This window comes from Schistocerca serialis, chromosome 1, assembly GCF_023864345.2.
Source record: "Schistocerca serialis cubense isolate TAMUIC-IGC-003099 chromosome 1, iqSchSeri2.2, whole genome shotgun sequence".
In the NCBI taxonomy this organism is placed as follows: Eukaryota; Metazoa; Arthropoda; class Insecta; order Orthoptera; family Acrididae; genus Schistocerca; species Schistocerca serialis.
Window position 1 is genome coordinate 381,066,911 of NC_064638.1, and position 13,205 is coordinate 381,080,115.

A 13,205-nucleotide genomic window follows, 5' to 3' on the forward strand; every position below is an offset into this window, starting at 1 on the left:
CAGTTGCGGTAGTACACGGGAGGGGGGGGGGGGCAGGGATGGTAACTTCATATGCTACCAAACTGTTGGAGTCATCGGTCCCTACGCTTACACCCTACTTTACTTAATCTAACTTACGCTAAGGACAGCACACACATCCACGCCCGAGGGAGTACTCGAACTTCCGACGGGAGGAGCCTCGCGAACCGTGGCAAGGAGTCCCAGACCGCGCGGCTTGCTGGACAGTCGCTGGTAAATGTGGGTGTGGTGCAGTACGTATCCCAAGGTGTCCTATACATGTTATGTGGGATTTATGTCGGCGATACGGACAGACCAGTCCATTCGCTGAATATCCTCCCGTTCCAAGAGCTTCTCCATGTGTGCTGCTCGATGCAGTCGCGCATTGTCATCCATAAAAATGAAGTCAGGGCCGAATGCACCCATGAAAAGACGCACATGGGGAAGGAATACACTTATACACCTGATAATCCCGCTACACACTTTGCTGATTGAAGTCTTCCTATTATTTTTTATCGTATAATTATATAACTGAAGAACATATATACGCCTACGGTAGCGACATCTGGCGAGCTTGAGACACAAACGTCTTGTGCTGTGGCTACTGTACGGCAATTTGTTTTGAACAGTAGAGCTGTTAACAGGATGACTGTAGTACATACCATACTTCATGTATGTGTTTGATGTAGGCTTCCATTTTGTGTTTATCACTTGACGATGCCACTATGGCTCCCTTGTATTAGGATATGTTTTTAAAACGGGTATGACTCATCATATGTAAAGCGCATAATTTTCATATGTACGTCAGTAATACTGTTCATCAAAGTCTATTTACTGTATTTTTTTAAGCTGTAGACAATCAACTGACTGTATCTGTGTTTTTTCCCATGTTTTGCTGCAGATCTGAAGATCGTCATTGCTGACCGAAATCGATAGTCTGAGAACCTACCGTTTTGTGACCATAGAAATGAAATAAAGAAATTTGTCTACTGTCAGACAGGAATGTCAGTCCGTGGAATACTGGCACAAAGATCATACAAAGAATCTAGAAAGTTCGTCTGGAACAGGCTGGACATTTTTTAGAAGTACGGACGTTGTTACCCAACGTGATTTTTTTGAAAAAAAAACCGTTAACGTGCTGTCGACAGCGAGATCATTAGTGTCTGATCACAAGCACGGGTAGGATAAGGTTGAAATGGAAGCTGTCCGTGTTCTTCCCAAAGAAATGTCTCGGCATTTGCTTTAACAGATTTTCAGAAACCACAGAAAATCTAAATCTGTAACGGCGGCCTGTGAATTGAACTTCTCACTTCCCGAAAACAAGTCCAGTCTCCATGCACTGTTACAGCGGGTTGCGGTGCTTTATGAACTAAGCTTTACGAAAATTGCATCACTAAGAACGACGTGTGCAACTGTAAAAAATATTGTGTACGTGACATTATAAAGATTGTAAGAACCAAGGGAACTGTATATGAACCCTGACTTTAGCGATTCAGTTGGAAATAAAACCCCATGCGGGTGATCAAGCGCCTTTCAACGTCGTAGTGGCGCTACAGCAAAGAGGTCATTCACCTTAATGGTTCATCGGCTCCTTTATCCACCTTTGGCCGAAAGCGAAATACGTAAGTAACTCAGTAGTTTACAGCAAAGTACAATAGCTAATGGCTTTTCCGTAAATCATGGTCACGCGCCCTTATAGTAGGCTAAAGAAACGTATAAGCCAGCCATTGTGGCCGAGCGGTTCTGGGCGCTTCAGTCTGGAACCCCGCGACTGCTACGGTCGCAGGTTCGAATGCTGCCTCGTGCATGGATGTGTGTGATGTCCTTAGGTTGGTTAGGTTTAAATAGTTCTAAGTTCTTAGGGGACTGATGACCTCAGATGTTAAGTCCCATAGTGCTTAGAGAGCCATTTGAACCATTTTTTGAAACGTGTAATAAACAGCAGGCAGACCTACACTCACCCAGAAAATAGAACCAATGAAGAAGAAACGAAAACCATACTCATGAAATTTCACGCCAAAATGTCCCAGCAATTAGAAAATTTTTTCAGAAAATCTAATGTTAAAGATGTGCCTTTCAAGATAACAACGCCCTGAAAGTGCTAGTAAAACACAAATTGAAAAGGGCGTATAGCAAATTTGATGGCTCTGGAGTGAACAGGATTGATTGTAATAATTGCTATAAATATCAGCTTTAAAATGATGAGTTCTTTACGTATTCGCTTTCCGCCAAAGGTAGACTAAGGAGCCGGTGAATGACTTATACGCCTGGTAATCCCGCTACAGACTTAAGTGATTGTATTCTTTTATTTATTTTATATCGTACAATTACATCACTGAAGAATATATGTATGCCTATAGTAGCGACATGTGGCGAGCTTGAGGCACATACATTTTCTCGTTATTGTACGGCAGTTTGTTTTGAACAGTAGCGCTGTTAACGAGATGAATCCAGTATATACCATATTCTATATGATGGTGGCGCTGATTTTGTGTTTATCATTTGACAGTGCCACTATGGCTCCATTATAGGAGGTCACGTTTTTAAAACAGGTATGCCTTGTAATATGTAAGGTGCGTAATTTTCACACTATGTCAGTAATACTTTTGATCTTGACCTGTTGTATTGTTTTAAGCTATAGACAATCTGCTAGTTGTATTTGTGCTTTTCCCGTTTTTTGCTGCAGATCTGAAGATTGTCACTGCTGACCGAAGCTGGTAGTCTGAGAACCTAACAAGTTTGTGATCTTAGACGTGAAATAAAGAAATTTAGTGTCCATTTTCTGGATCACTGTTCCACTCCCGACCATGTCGCAGCTTGTTGTCGTTAGATGCCTAAATGCCTATCGTCCTGGAAATAATTCGTAGAAAAGCTTCACTCCCGCCTCGAAATGGAACAGAAGCTGCAAGTGTTCATTTTAAACGTGAGCTACCGGGAAATCAAGCGAGAACAAACCCTTCGCCAGTCAAGCAAAACGTTAACTGATCCACACGCTATTGCGAAATACCTAATCTCGATCCAATTTTGTCACTAAACGACAGATCTTCGAAATTTGAAGTGACGTTTAAAGAAAAATGAATTGAGAAACAAGATGGTTTGTTGAAATATAGCGCTGGGTCCTACACACAGCGTTTCACCAAGGACGTTCTGAAGAAACGTTAACTGAACAAATGCACGTCCTGAATTGAAGGATGGCCTTCGCGGACGTACTATTCCATTAACGATGACATACAGCCGTCAGAAGATGTCGCATATTTCAGTTTCAATGGTGTTCACAGCTGCTTTTAAAATCGTGTGACATAGACAATTAGACTGTGAACCAGTTATGTGCGTTTAACTACGTTGCTCTTAAGAATGGCTACACAGCTGAAACTACATAATAGTGAACGTTATAAAACAATAGGATGATTTAATCCTAACAATAACAGCCAGTGCGGCTAAAAGGATTCAAGAAATTTTCTCGGAAACAGAACATTGAGTTCTTCTGTAACTGCTTCGCTAAATTGGTTACACACGGTGAGAATTGTTTTCTCTTTCAAGTAACTACATTGAAAAAGAGTATACGTAATTAAGGAGGACATCCTATTACAACAGCGATGAAATTCGAATAGTTGTCAGGGACTGTTTGTCGAAACAGAGCGATGAGTTCTTCCGTGATTGCCGGCCGCGGTGGTCTAGCGGTTCTGGCGCTGCAGTCCGGAACCGCGGGACTGCTACGGTCGCAGGTTCGAATCCTGCCTCGGGCATGGGTGTGTGTGACGTCCTTAGGTTAGTTAGGTTTAACTAGTTCTAAGTTCTAGGGGACTTATGACCTAAGATGTTGAGTCCCATAGTGCTCAGAGCCATTTTTTTCTTCCGTGATTTCTTCACTAAAGTGGATAAACATCACAAGCTGAGTATCTACTTTTCAGGAAACTACGTTGAAAATAAACAGATATAATTAAAGATGACATTTTAAGGAAAATTTTCGTTTTTAATCTATTAAATTATGCCCATCCACTCATATGTATTACACGCCAGCCATTCGCCGTACGCTCGTGAACTATTTCGGCGTTACTTGATAAATAAGTTTCACAATTTAGAAGCTGATTACAAAATCGATGCTTATTTATACCTATCTCGATGTTCCTCAACAGTTTTTATTCATTTACGGAACAGTTTTCGACTACTGAGACAGGCTTCAAATGGCAACTGGTAGATCGCAACTACAGTTAAATAACCGTAGGATAGTCGGAGAAATTATTTCTCGTGAAGATACACTAAAACGCTGTAACTAAAAGTTACAGAATATCATGAAATGTGTTGCTTGTGCAATAATGTCATTATGTTCTTCCAAACACTAACAGAGAATCCGACACCAAAAAAGCGCCTTTCACTGCAACATATGATTTTCAAATGTGGGACGAGACTGTTTTCAGGATTATTTATTCATGAGTCACGTACGCGCGTGTTTATATGCGCCCTCTTTCAGATTGCTTATCACCTTCTTTCAGCCATTTTACATTTGCATTGTATGCCTCCTGCGACTCCGGTGGAAGACGAAAACAGGATGCAACCACATCCGGGAGCAAAAAGGTGTGCGCCCTTGACAATGGAATGAGACATTACACATCGCTCTGAGAAACAGATGCACAACATATGCAAACATTCCCAAATAAGAAAGAAACGAAGAATTGAAGTCTCATGTTTTGCAGTGGTTTGATGAATCACAATCTCCTCTCCGGGGTGCCGCACGTCTCGGGCTGTCCATGTCATATTGACACGTTTCGACGACATAACGCGTCGTCATTATTCAGTGCTCCCTAATGTACCGTAATTGATGATGACGACGAGATGCACTGTTATGCCAAGGTGACACAAAAAACTGATGGCACCTTTGCGAAAACATTTTTTCTTTCCATAATGTCGTACGGGATCATTTTTTGGTGTAACTCATCATATCAAGCTTAAATCATTCAAGTACAAAACACTTTAGTAGGAATTAGTTACGGTGTTAACTACAGAACTCCTGCAGAGGGCTTTTCAAAGAACTAGATATACTATAAGGGACAGTCAAATGGAAGTGAGACAGATGGAAAAAAGTAAGAAAACTGTTTATTATTTCAGAAGTAATCGCTGTAACTGTTAATACATTTATCCCAGTGTGAGACAAGACGGTCAATGCCTTCATGGAAAAATGTTTGCGATTGCCTACGAACGATGTCTCTTCGTCCGCAGCAAACTGATGCCAAAGAATGCCTTTCTTCAAGGCTCCGAAGATAAGGAAACTGCGTGGGGAGAAATCGGGACTGTATGGATGCTGTGTAAGGGCTTACCCCGAACTGCAGCGTAGTCGAAACAACCTTGGAAACTTGTAGATTCACCCATTCCTGACCGTCGATTTGCTGTGGATGGAGAGTCGCACGCCTGTGTACAATCATGATTTCGTAGGCACCAGAAAACATTTTTCCATGGAGACATTGACCTTCTCGTCCAACAGTTTACTTAGTTTTCCACATCTGTCTCGTTTTCATTTAACAGCCCTTATAAGTACTGACCCCCAATACAGTTTTACTTTAATCAAATTTGTCATATAATATATGTTTCAGACCAACATCTCGATTAATGGTAACAATATTGTCACGTACAATATTCACTTCACTTAACGTAGGTTTATTCAGCACTTGCACATACAAGAGCGAGGAGCGAACTACCTCCGGCTAGAACACATACAGTATATATACAGTTACAGAACATTCCAGTACAATGCTTCTTGTCATTTGTGGATACTTCTAGAATGTACTCGAATCGAATATAGAAAGTAAAATTTTACCGTCAAGGTGAGTGTTGAACTCACGACCCTCCATGCAACAGTCCAGCATCACAATCACCACACTACGGTGACCACGCCACTCGGCCTCTTCTGCGACAATTTTAAAAACAAGATTAATCTTCTTTGATCCAGAAGGACGTCCATTGTTGATGAACACATATTGGCAATAAGTTTCCAGCAGTCATAAAGAATTTAAGAGCCAATAAAGTTCATTTATTCCACTGACAAATTTATTAGACGCTCCGATTCATGTGTGTATGTTATTACTAATATCAAATAACACTAGTTTACATAAAATCTTACTTCTACCCATATTCCAGTGGAGTAATGTGGTCAATGGAAGTAAGTATTGTAAACTGATTTTCTCTTTGATGATGCGTACCTAAGTCTAAACCTAAGAATTATCATATCCAGTTCAGTACATTGTACATTTACATGTTTTGTGACAAGTTGGATTTTATCTATCGAGAGAAAATATGTTTAAGATTTTTGTGACGTCTTGCACAACCATGAGCACCGTCTCACTTGAGATCTGTGGAAAACACATTAGAGTGCCCCCCCCCCCCCCCACTTTTTTTGCAAATATATTTTAGATAGTCTTGTTCTATGACGTGTTCTATATACTTAAGTATTTCCTCACAATGGATCAGTGGAACAAAAATACATCTAACGTTTATGTATTTTATGCATAACGGATGCACGTGAACTCAGTGACTGTTCCTTTATAGGGTGTAGATTAATAACCGCTACCAGTCACAGTAGGTTATTTTATTTAACACACGACCGGTTTCGGGCTTTTGCCAGTCTCCGGGAGGTTTACATTCATATACATATGAAAAACTGGTAGACGCCGACCTCGGGGAAGATCAGTTTGTATTCAGGAGAAATGTAGGAACACGGGAGGCAACACTGACCTTACGACTTCTCATAAAAGATAGGTTAAGGAAAGGGAAGCCTACATTTACAGCATTTGTATACTTAGAGAAAGCTTTTGACAATGTTGACCGGAATACTCTCTCTCAAATCCTAAAGGTAGCAGGGGTAAAATACAGGGCGCAAAAGGCTATTTACAATTTGTGCAGAAACCAGATCGCAGTTATAGGAGCCGAGGGGCACCAAAGAGAAGCATTGGTTGGGAAGGTACTGAGAAAGGATTGTAGCCTGTTCTCGATCTTATTCAATATGTATATTGAGCAAGCAGTAAAGGAAACAAAAGTAAACTTTGGACTATAATTGAGGTTTGCCGATGACATCGTAGTTCTGTCAGACAGAGCAAAGGACTTGGAAGAGCAGTTGAACGGAATGGACAGTGTGCTAAAGGAAGATATAAGATGACCACCAACAAAAGCAAAACGAGGATAATGGAGTATAATCAAATTAAATTAGGTGATGCTGAAGGAATTAGATTAGGAAACGAGACAAAATAGTAGATGCGTTTTGCTATTTGGGAAGCAAAATAACTTACGATGGTCCAAGAAGGAAGGATATAAAACGTAGACTGGCAATGGCAAGAAAAGCTTTCCTGAAGAAGAGATATTTGTTGACGTCGAGTATAGATTTAAGTGCCAGGAAGAGTATCCGAAAGTATTTGTATGGAGTGTAGCCATGTGTGGAAGTGAAAGATGGACGACAAACAGTTTAGACAAGAAGTGGTGCTACAGAAGAATGCTCAAGATTAGATGGATAGATACGTAATGAATAGAATTGGAGCGACCCGACTAGAAGAAGCGAACGGTTGGTAGGACACATTCTGGGGCATCAAGGACTCACCAGTTTAGGACTGGAGGGAAATTAAAATCGTAGAGAGAGACCAAGAGATGAACGTAGTCAAATGGTTCAAATGGCTCTGAGCACTATGGGACTTTACATCTGTGGTCGTCAGTCCCCTAGAACTTAGAACTACTTAAACCTAACTAACCTAAGGACATCACACACATCCATGCCCGAGGCAGGATTCGAACCTGCGACCGCAGCGGTCACGCGGTTCCAGACTGTAGCGCCTAGAACCGCACGGCCACACCGGCCGGCGACGAACGTAGTCAGCAGATTTAGAAGGCTGTAGGTTGCTGTAGTTACTCGAAGATGAAGAGGCTTGCACAGGATAGAGCAGCATGGAGAGCTGCATCAAACCAGTCTTTGGACTGAAGGCCACAACAACAATACGTATTTCCACACTCAGTGTTGGAGATCACTGTTTAAATAAAAAACAAAGATGCGATGAGTAAATAGACAGAAATGAATCATTTCCAAATATTTCATTACTGCCTATTTAGCGACCATCATATTATTAGTTTTTGATTTAAACGGGGATCTCCAGCACTGAGTGCGGAAACATATGCATAAATGCAGACCACCTGAAGATGGGCAAAAGCCCGAAACTGATCTTGTGTTAAATAAAATCGCTTTCTATTGTGATAGGCATCGGCTGTTATTCCACATCTAATGTAATCTAATCATTTAAATATAAAAAGTATGTAATGTGTTACTTGCAACAACGTGTTCAACAAAGTACTCGCATTGTTTATCTCTTTGCGCCTGTGGTGAGTAAAAGGAATTCATCCTAAAAGTATCCGAGTAGCCTTCCTTTTTCTTTTTGAATGTCTATGATCGCTTCTTAGTATTACCCCTGAATACTTACACTGCTTTACCTCTATTCTCCGATACTATTGTCGTACTAATATTTGTTGTGGACATTCTTCTTCTTTCTTCTTTATCATCGCCTTGTTCCACGTCACGTAGGATCGCCGTTGCTCTTCTGGATCCTTCTCCTCCATAGTACTCTATCCATTGCCTCTTCCTTCTTCCATCCTTTCTCCCTTAGGTCCCCGGATATCTTATCCTTCCACCTCATCTTCGGTCCTCTTCTCGCTCCTTCAATCTTTATATCTTCAACTCTGTTTCCGATATACTCGTCCCCTTTTCTCTGTAAGTGTCCATATCACCTTAGTCTGCTCTCTTATATCTTTTTCCCCATGGGTCCCTCTTTCACAGCTCCTCTAACAAATTCATTCCTAATCCTGTCCTTCCTTGTTACCCCACACATCCACCTCAGCATCCACTTCCATCTTCCTTTCCTGGGCTACTGTGACTTGCCGTGTCTCTGCCCCGTATATCATAGCAGGCCTTACTACCGACTTGTACACTTTCCCTTTCAACCCAATGCTCACCTTCTTGTAACACAACACTCCACTCATTTTCCTACAGTTGTTGTAACCGCAATTTACTCGGTGTTGTATCTCGCTTTCCAGTCCTCCGTCCCTCTGTATGTACGACCCCAGGTTTATTATTATTTTTTATTATTATTATTTATTTTATGGCCTTCATTGGGCCACTCTAGTCAAAAATGCAAAGTTCTAAACAAGTTGTTACACAGGGATACAATTTGGTTCAACAATAACTTAATATGATGTTAGGTAATATAATTATTAGAGTCTATTCTTATATTAAAGGTGTTTTGCTCTTCTGTCTGCCCAATATTTCTTCATTCTTTCAGATATTTTCTTTCTTTCTTCATCTGAGACAACTCTTCCTGTACTGGTTTTCATTTGTAGTCTGGTTTGTGGGTCTTGCAGTATTCTGGTTTTCTCTGTCTTGTTTTTTAGGTCATCTATTGTAATTTGAAGTTCTTATCTTCCTTAATTTCTGTGATCCATTTAATGTCGCTCTTGCTATTCCACAATTTTTTTTTTTTACTAATTCTGTTTTCTGGAGTTCTCATCAGATGTCCAAAGAATGAGATGCGTTTCTTCCTGATTGTGCTCATGACTGGTTCTATTTTCTTATATACTGTTTCATTTGATGTTATTCTCCAATGTCCATTTATTTCATACTGTTTATTTATACATGTCCCAATTATTCTTCTTTCTATTTTTAGTTTTCTGTCAATTTCTGCTGTGTTAGTTGTTTTGAAGATAGTTTCAGCTGCTTACGTTATTTCTGGTTGTGTAACTGTTTTATATTGTTTTAATTTTGCATCTATAGATAGGCTTTTTTGTTGTATGTAGTTTTGGTAATGTAATTTGCATAGTTCAGTTTTTTTATTCTATTCTTCCATGATGGCTTCTCATTTAGATTGTATGTTATTGTTTCGCCTAAATATTTAAATTTATCAACAATTTTGATTTCCCGTTCTCCTATTGTAATTTTGTTTGCAAGTGGTGGATCAGTTAGCATAATCTCCATTTTTTCAAATGACATTCTAAGGCCTACTTTCTCTGCTATTTCTTGTAGTGGTTTCACTTGTTGCCTGGCTTCTTGAACGGTGTTGGCTAGGAGAGCAAGATCATCAGCGAATCCCAAGCAGTTTAAGCTAATATCATCTTTTCCACTACCAATTCTTATCCTCTTTGGATTGTCCTTGTACCATTCTCTTATTATCTATTCCAGTGCACAGTTGAACAGTAATGGTGATAGGCAGTCACCTTGTCTTAAGCCTGTTTTTATGAGGAATGGTTCCGAAATTTCTCCTCTAAACTTCACTTTTGATTTGGTGTTGGTTAGAGTGAGTTGTATTATTTTAATTAGTTTTGGATGGAGTCCTAGATTTCTTAAAATTTTTAATACTGAAGGTCTGTGGAGACAGTCATATGCCTTCTTAAAATCTACAAATGTTATTGCCAAAGGTTTGTTCCGTTTCTTGTAGTATGCCATAATCAATTTTAAACTAATTATCTGCTCTGTACAGCTTCTCCATGTTCTGATGCCTCCCTGATATTCCCCTAACTCCTGTTCTAATTGCTCCTTGATTCTTTCATATAGGATCTTGGATAGAATTTTGTATGTGCAATCTAGGAGAGAGATTCCTCTGTAGTTGTCTGGGTTGCTCTTATCTCCCTTTTTGTGTAGTGGGTGGATGATAGCTATGGTCCAATGTTCGGGAAATCGTTCTGTTACCCAAATTTTTGTTAGAACCATGTGTAAGGAGGTCTTGACTGTGTCACTTGCACATTTCCACATTTCAACAAAAACCTGATCTTCTCCACATGCCTTATAATTTTTTTGTTCTTTAAGAATTGTTTCTACTTCTTGGAAAGTTGGAGGGTCTAATTTGTTTGGTTTGGTTTTTATTGGGGTATTTATGTTGATTTGTAAGGGTTCTTTGGGTTCCTCGCAATTCAGAAGTTTGTTAAATGTTTTTGCCATGATTTCTGCATTTTCCTTGTTACTGTGTGTCATTCTTCCATCTTCATCTTACAGTATTAGTGTAGGGGCCTCATATTGTTGTAGTTGTTTCCCAAAGATTTTGTAGTAGTTCCCAGGTATTTAAATTTGCAGACCGATTTGTTGTGGACATTGTCTTGCCTTTATTCGCATACAGAGAGAGCTCCCATTCTTTATAGCAAATTAAAATTTCCTCAGTTTCAGAGAAACTGTAGACGAATTTTATTCTTCGATGTTGGCAAGCGCAGGCCGGAGGGCTTCTCCTGTGCATCTATTACGTGATAGGTGGAGAGTACCCTCCCCCTCCCCCCCCCCTCCCCCCCCCTCCCCCCCCCTCCGTGGCGGTTGTGTGTTATGTCACAGCAGTTCTTTCCTTCGATTTATTTCTGCTGTGTTCCGATAGGTTCGGCCACAAAGCGACGCGGCGTGCAGAATCGGCCATCAAGCGTGAAGCCTGCGACGCGAATGTCGAGGCCGCGCGCTCTGTTCGGTGGGCCTCAAGGCCAGCTGCCGGCTCGCGGTTTGGTAATTAAGGCTGGCCGGCCGCTGCTCCACGTGTTCGCCGCTTTGGCGGCCGAACAAACACCGGCGCCCGAGCTATTCTGACAGACGCATCGTTCGTCATGCCACGGCTCCAGCAGAAAGCGCGTACCGCCCGCTCTTTGCTTTCTTTGTGGTAATGCGCAGCCGTTGTTGGGAGCGCTAAAAGCTGTGCTCCGCTCGCGGAAACCGGGAGTGCATTGCCCGACACGTCCACTCCAGCTGGACACGTGTCATAGAGGGCTGTAATCACTGAGAGCTTCTTTATCTGATGATGGGAACTCGCAAGTCGGGTGACGTACCTGAAGATACAGGTGCAAGTAATGCGCTGGCACAAACAACACGTCGTAGTACCGGATGTTTATAACTACAGTTCTGCTACTCACAGAGGTCCAATGTGAGCTGCAACTATCGTATGGCACCGAAACTTGGTAGATATTCTAAATCCGTTAATGCAGAACCGATTTACCATGAGGAAAAAATTAGGTCCAATTTTGGCCACCAGGTGCAAATCTGACGCTGTGAATGCTAGAAAGACACATCGTGGTGGTGATGGTGGTGGTAAGTTCTTATGGGACCAAACTGCTGAGGTCATCGGTTCCTAGGTTTACGCACTACTTTATCTAACTTAAACTAACTGACGCTAAGGACAACACACACACCCATGCCCGAGGGAGGACTCGAATCTACGACGGGCGTAGCCACGCGAACCGTGGCAAGGTGCCTGAGACGCTGCGGCTACCCCGCTCTGCAATGTTTCCATATGTAATGGATTAGGAACGGGACGTGGGCAGAAAAGGTTAAACGAATGAGAAAGGCATAATTTTGGTTTTATTATTAACCGCCGCTTACACTATATATATATATATATATATATATATATATATATATATATATATATATATATATATATATATATATAAGCACTGGAGACGTCGACGAGATGCTATACATCGCCAAATTTACACCTGGTGGGCAAAAAGGGAACTAATTTTTTTCTAGCGTAAATTGGTTCCGTATTAACGCATTAGCGGAAGTACGAAATTTTGCTGGCATACTACAATTGCAACTGACAATGGGCCTCCGTAAGTAGTTGCTCTTTAATTAAGCCACCTGGTATCATCTACATCGACTGGGACTCATCAGCACCTTCTTTATTCGTGTTGAGACAAAAAAATTTGAGCCACATCACATAGGATGTTCTGAAAAGAAAATCGCGACAGATCGAACACAAAAACAGTTCAGAGTTAAGGGGTACGAAAACCCCCTACTGCGTTACCACTCTGTTGGGGGCGACAGACGTTTACATCTACATCCTTACTCTTCAAACCACTGCGAAGAACACGGCAGAGTTATTACGGCTTCTTCACGTTCCCTTCCCCATATGGAGCACGGGAAGAATGGTTGTTTAAACACCAATGTGCGTTTTAATTAGTCTCATCATGTCCTCGCAGTTACTACGAGAGCAATAAGTAGCAGCTTGTAGCGTGGTCTTAGAGTCATTGAAATTGGTTCTAGAAGATTTTGTAAGAAGGCTTTCTCGGGTAGTTTGGGCCTATTGTCAAGCGTGTGCTGGTTCAGGTTTTTCATCATTTTTGTTTCACTTTCCAATTAGGCGAACAGTCGTGTGCCCGATCATGCTGCCCTTATTTGGGTGCATTCAATATTCCCTGTTAATCTTGTATTGTATGGGTCC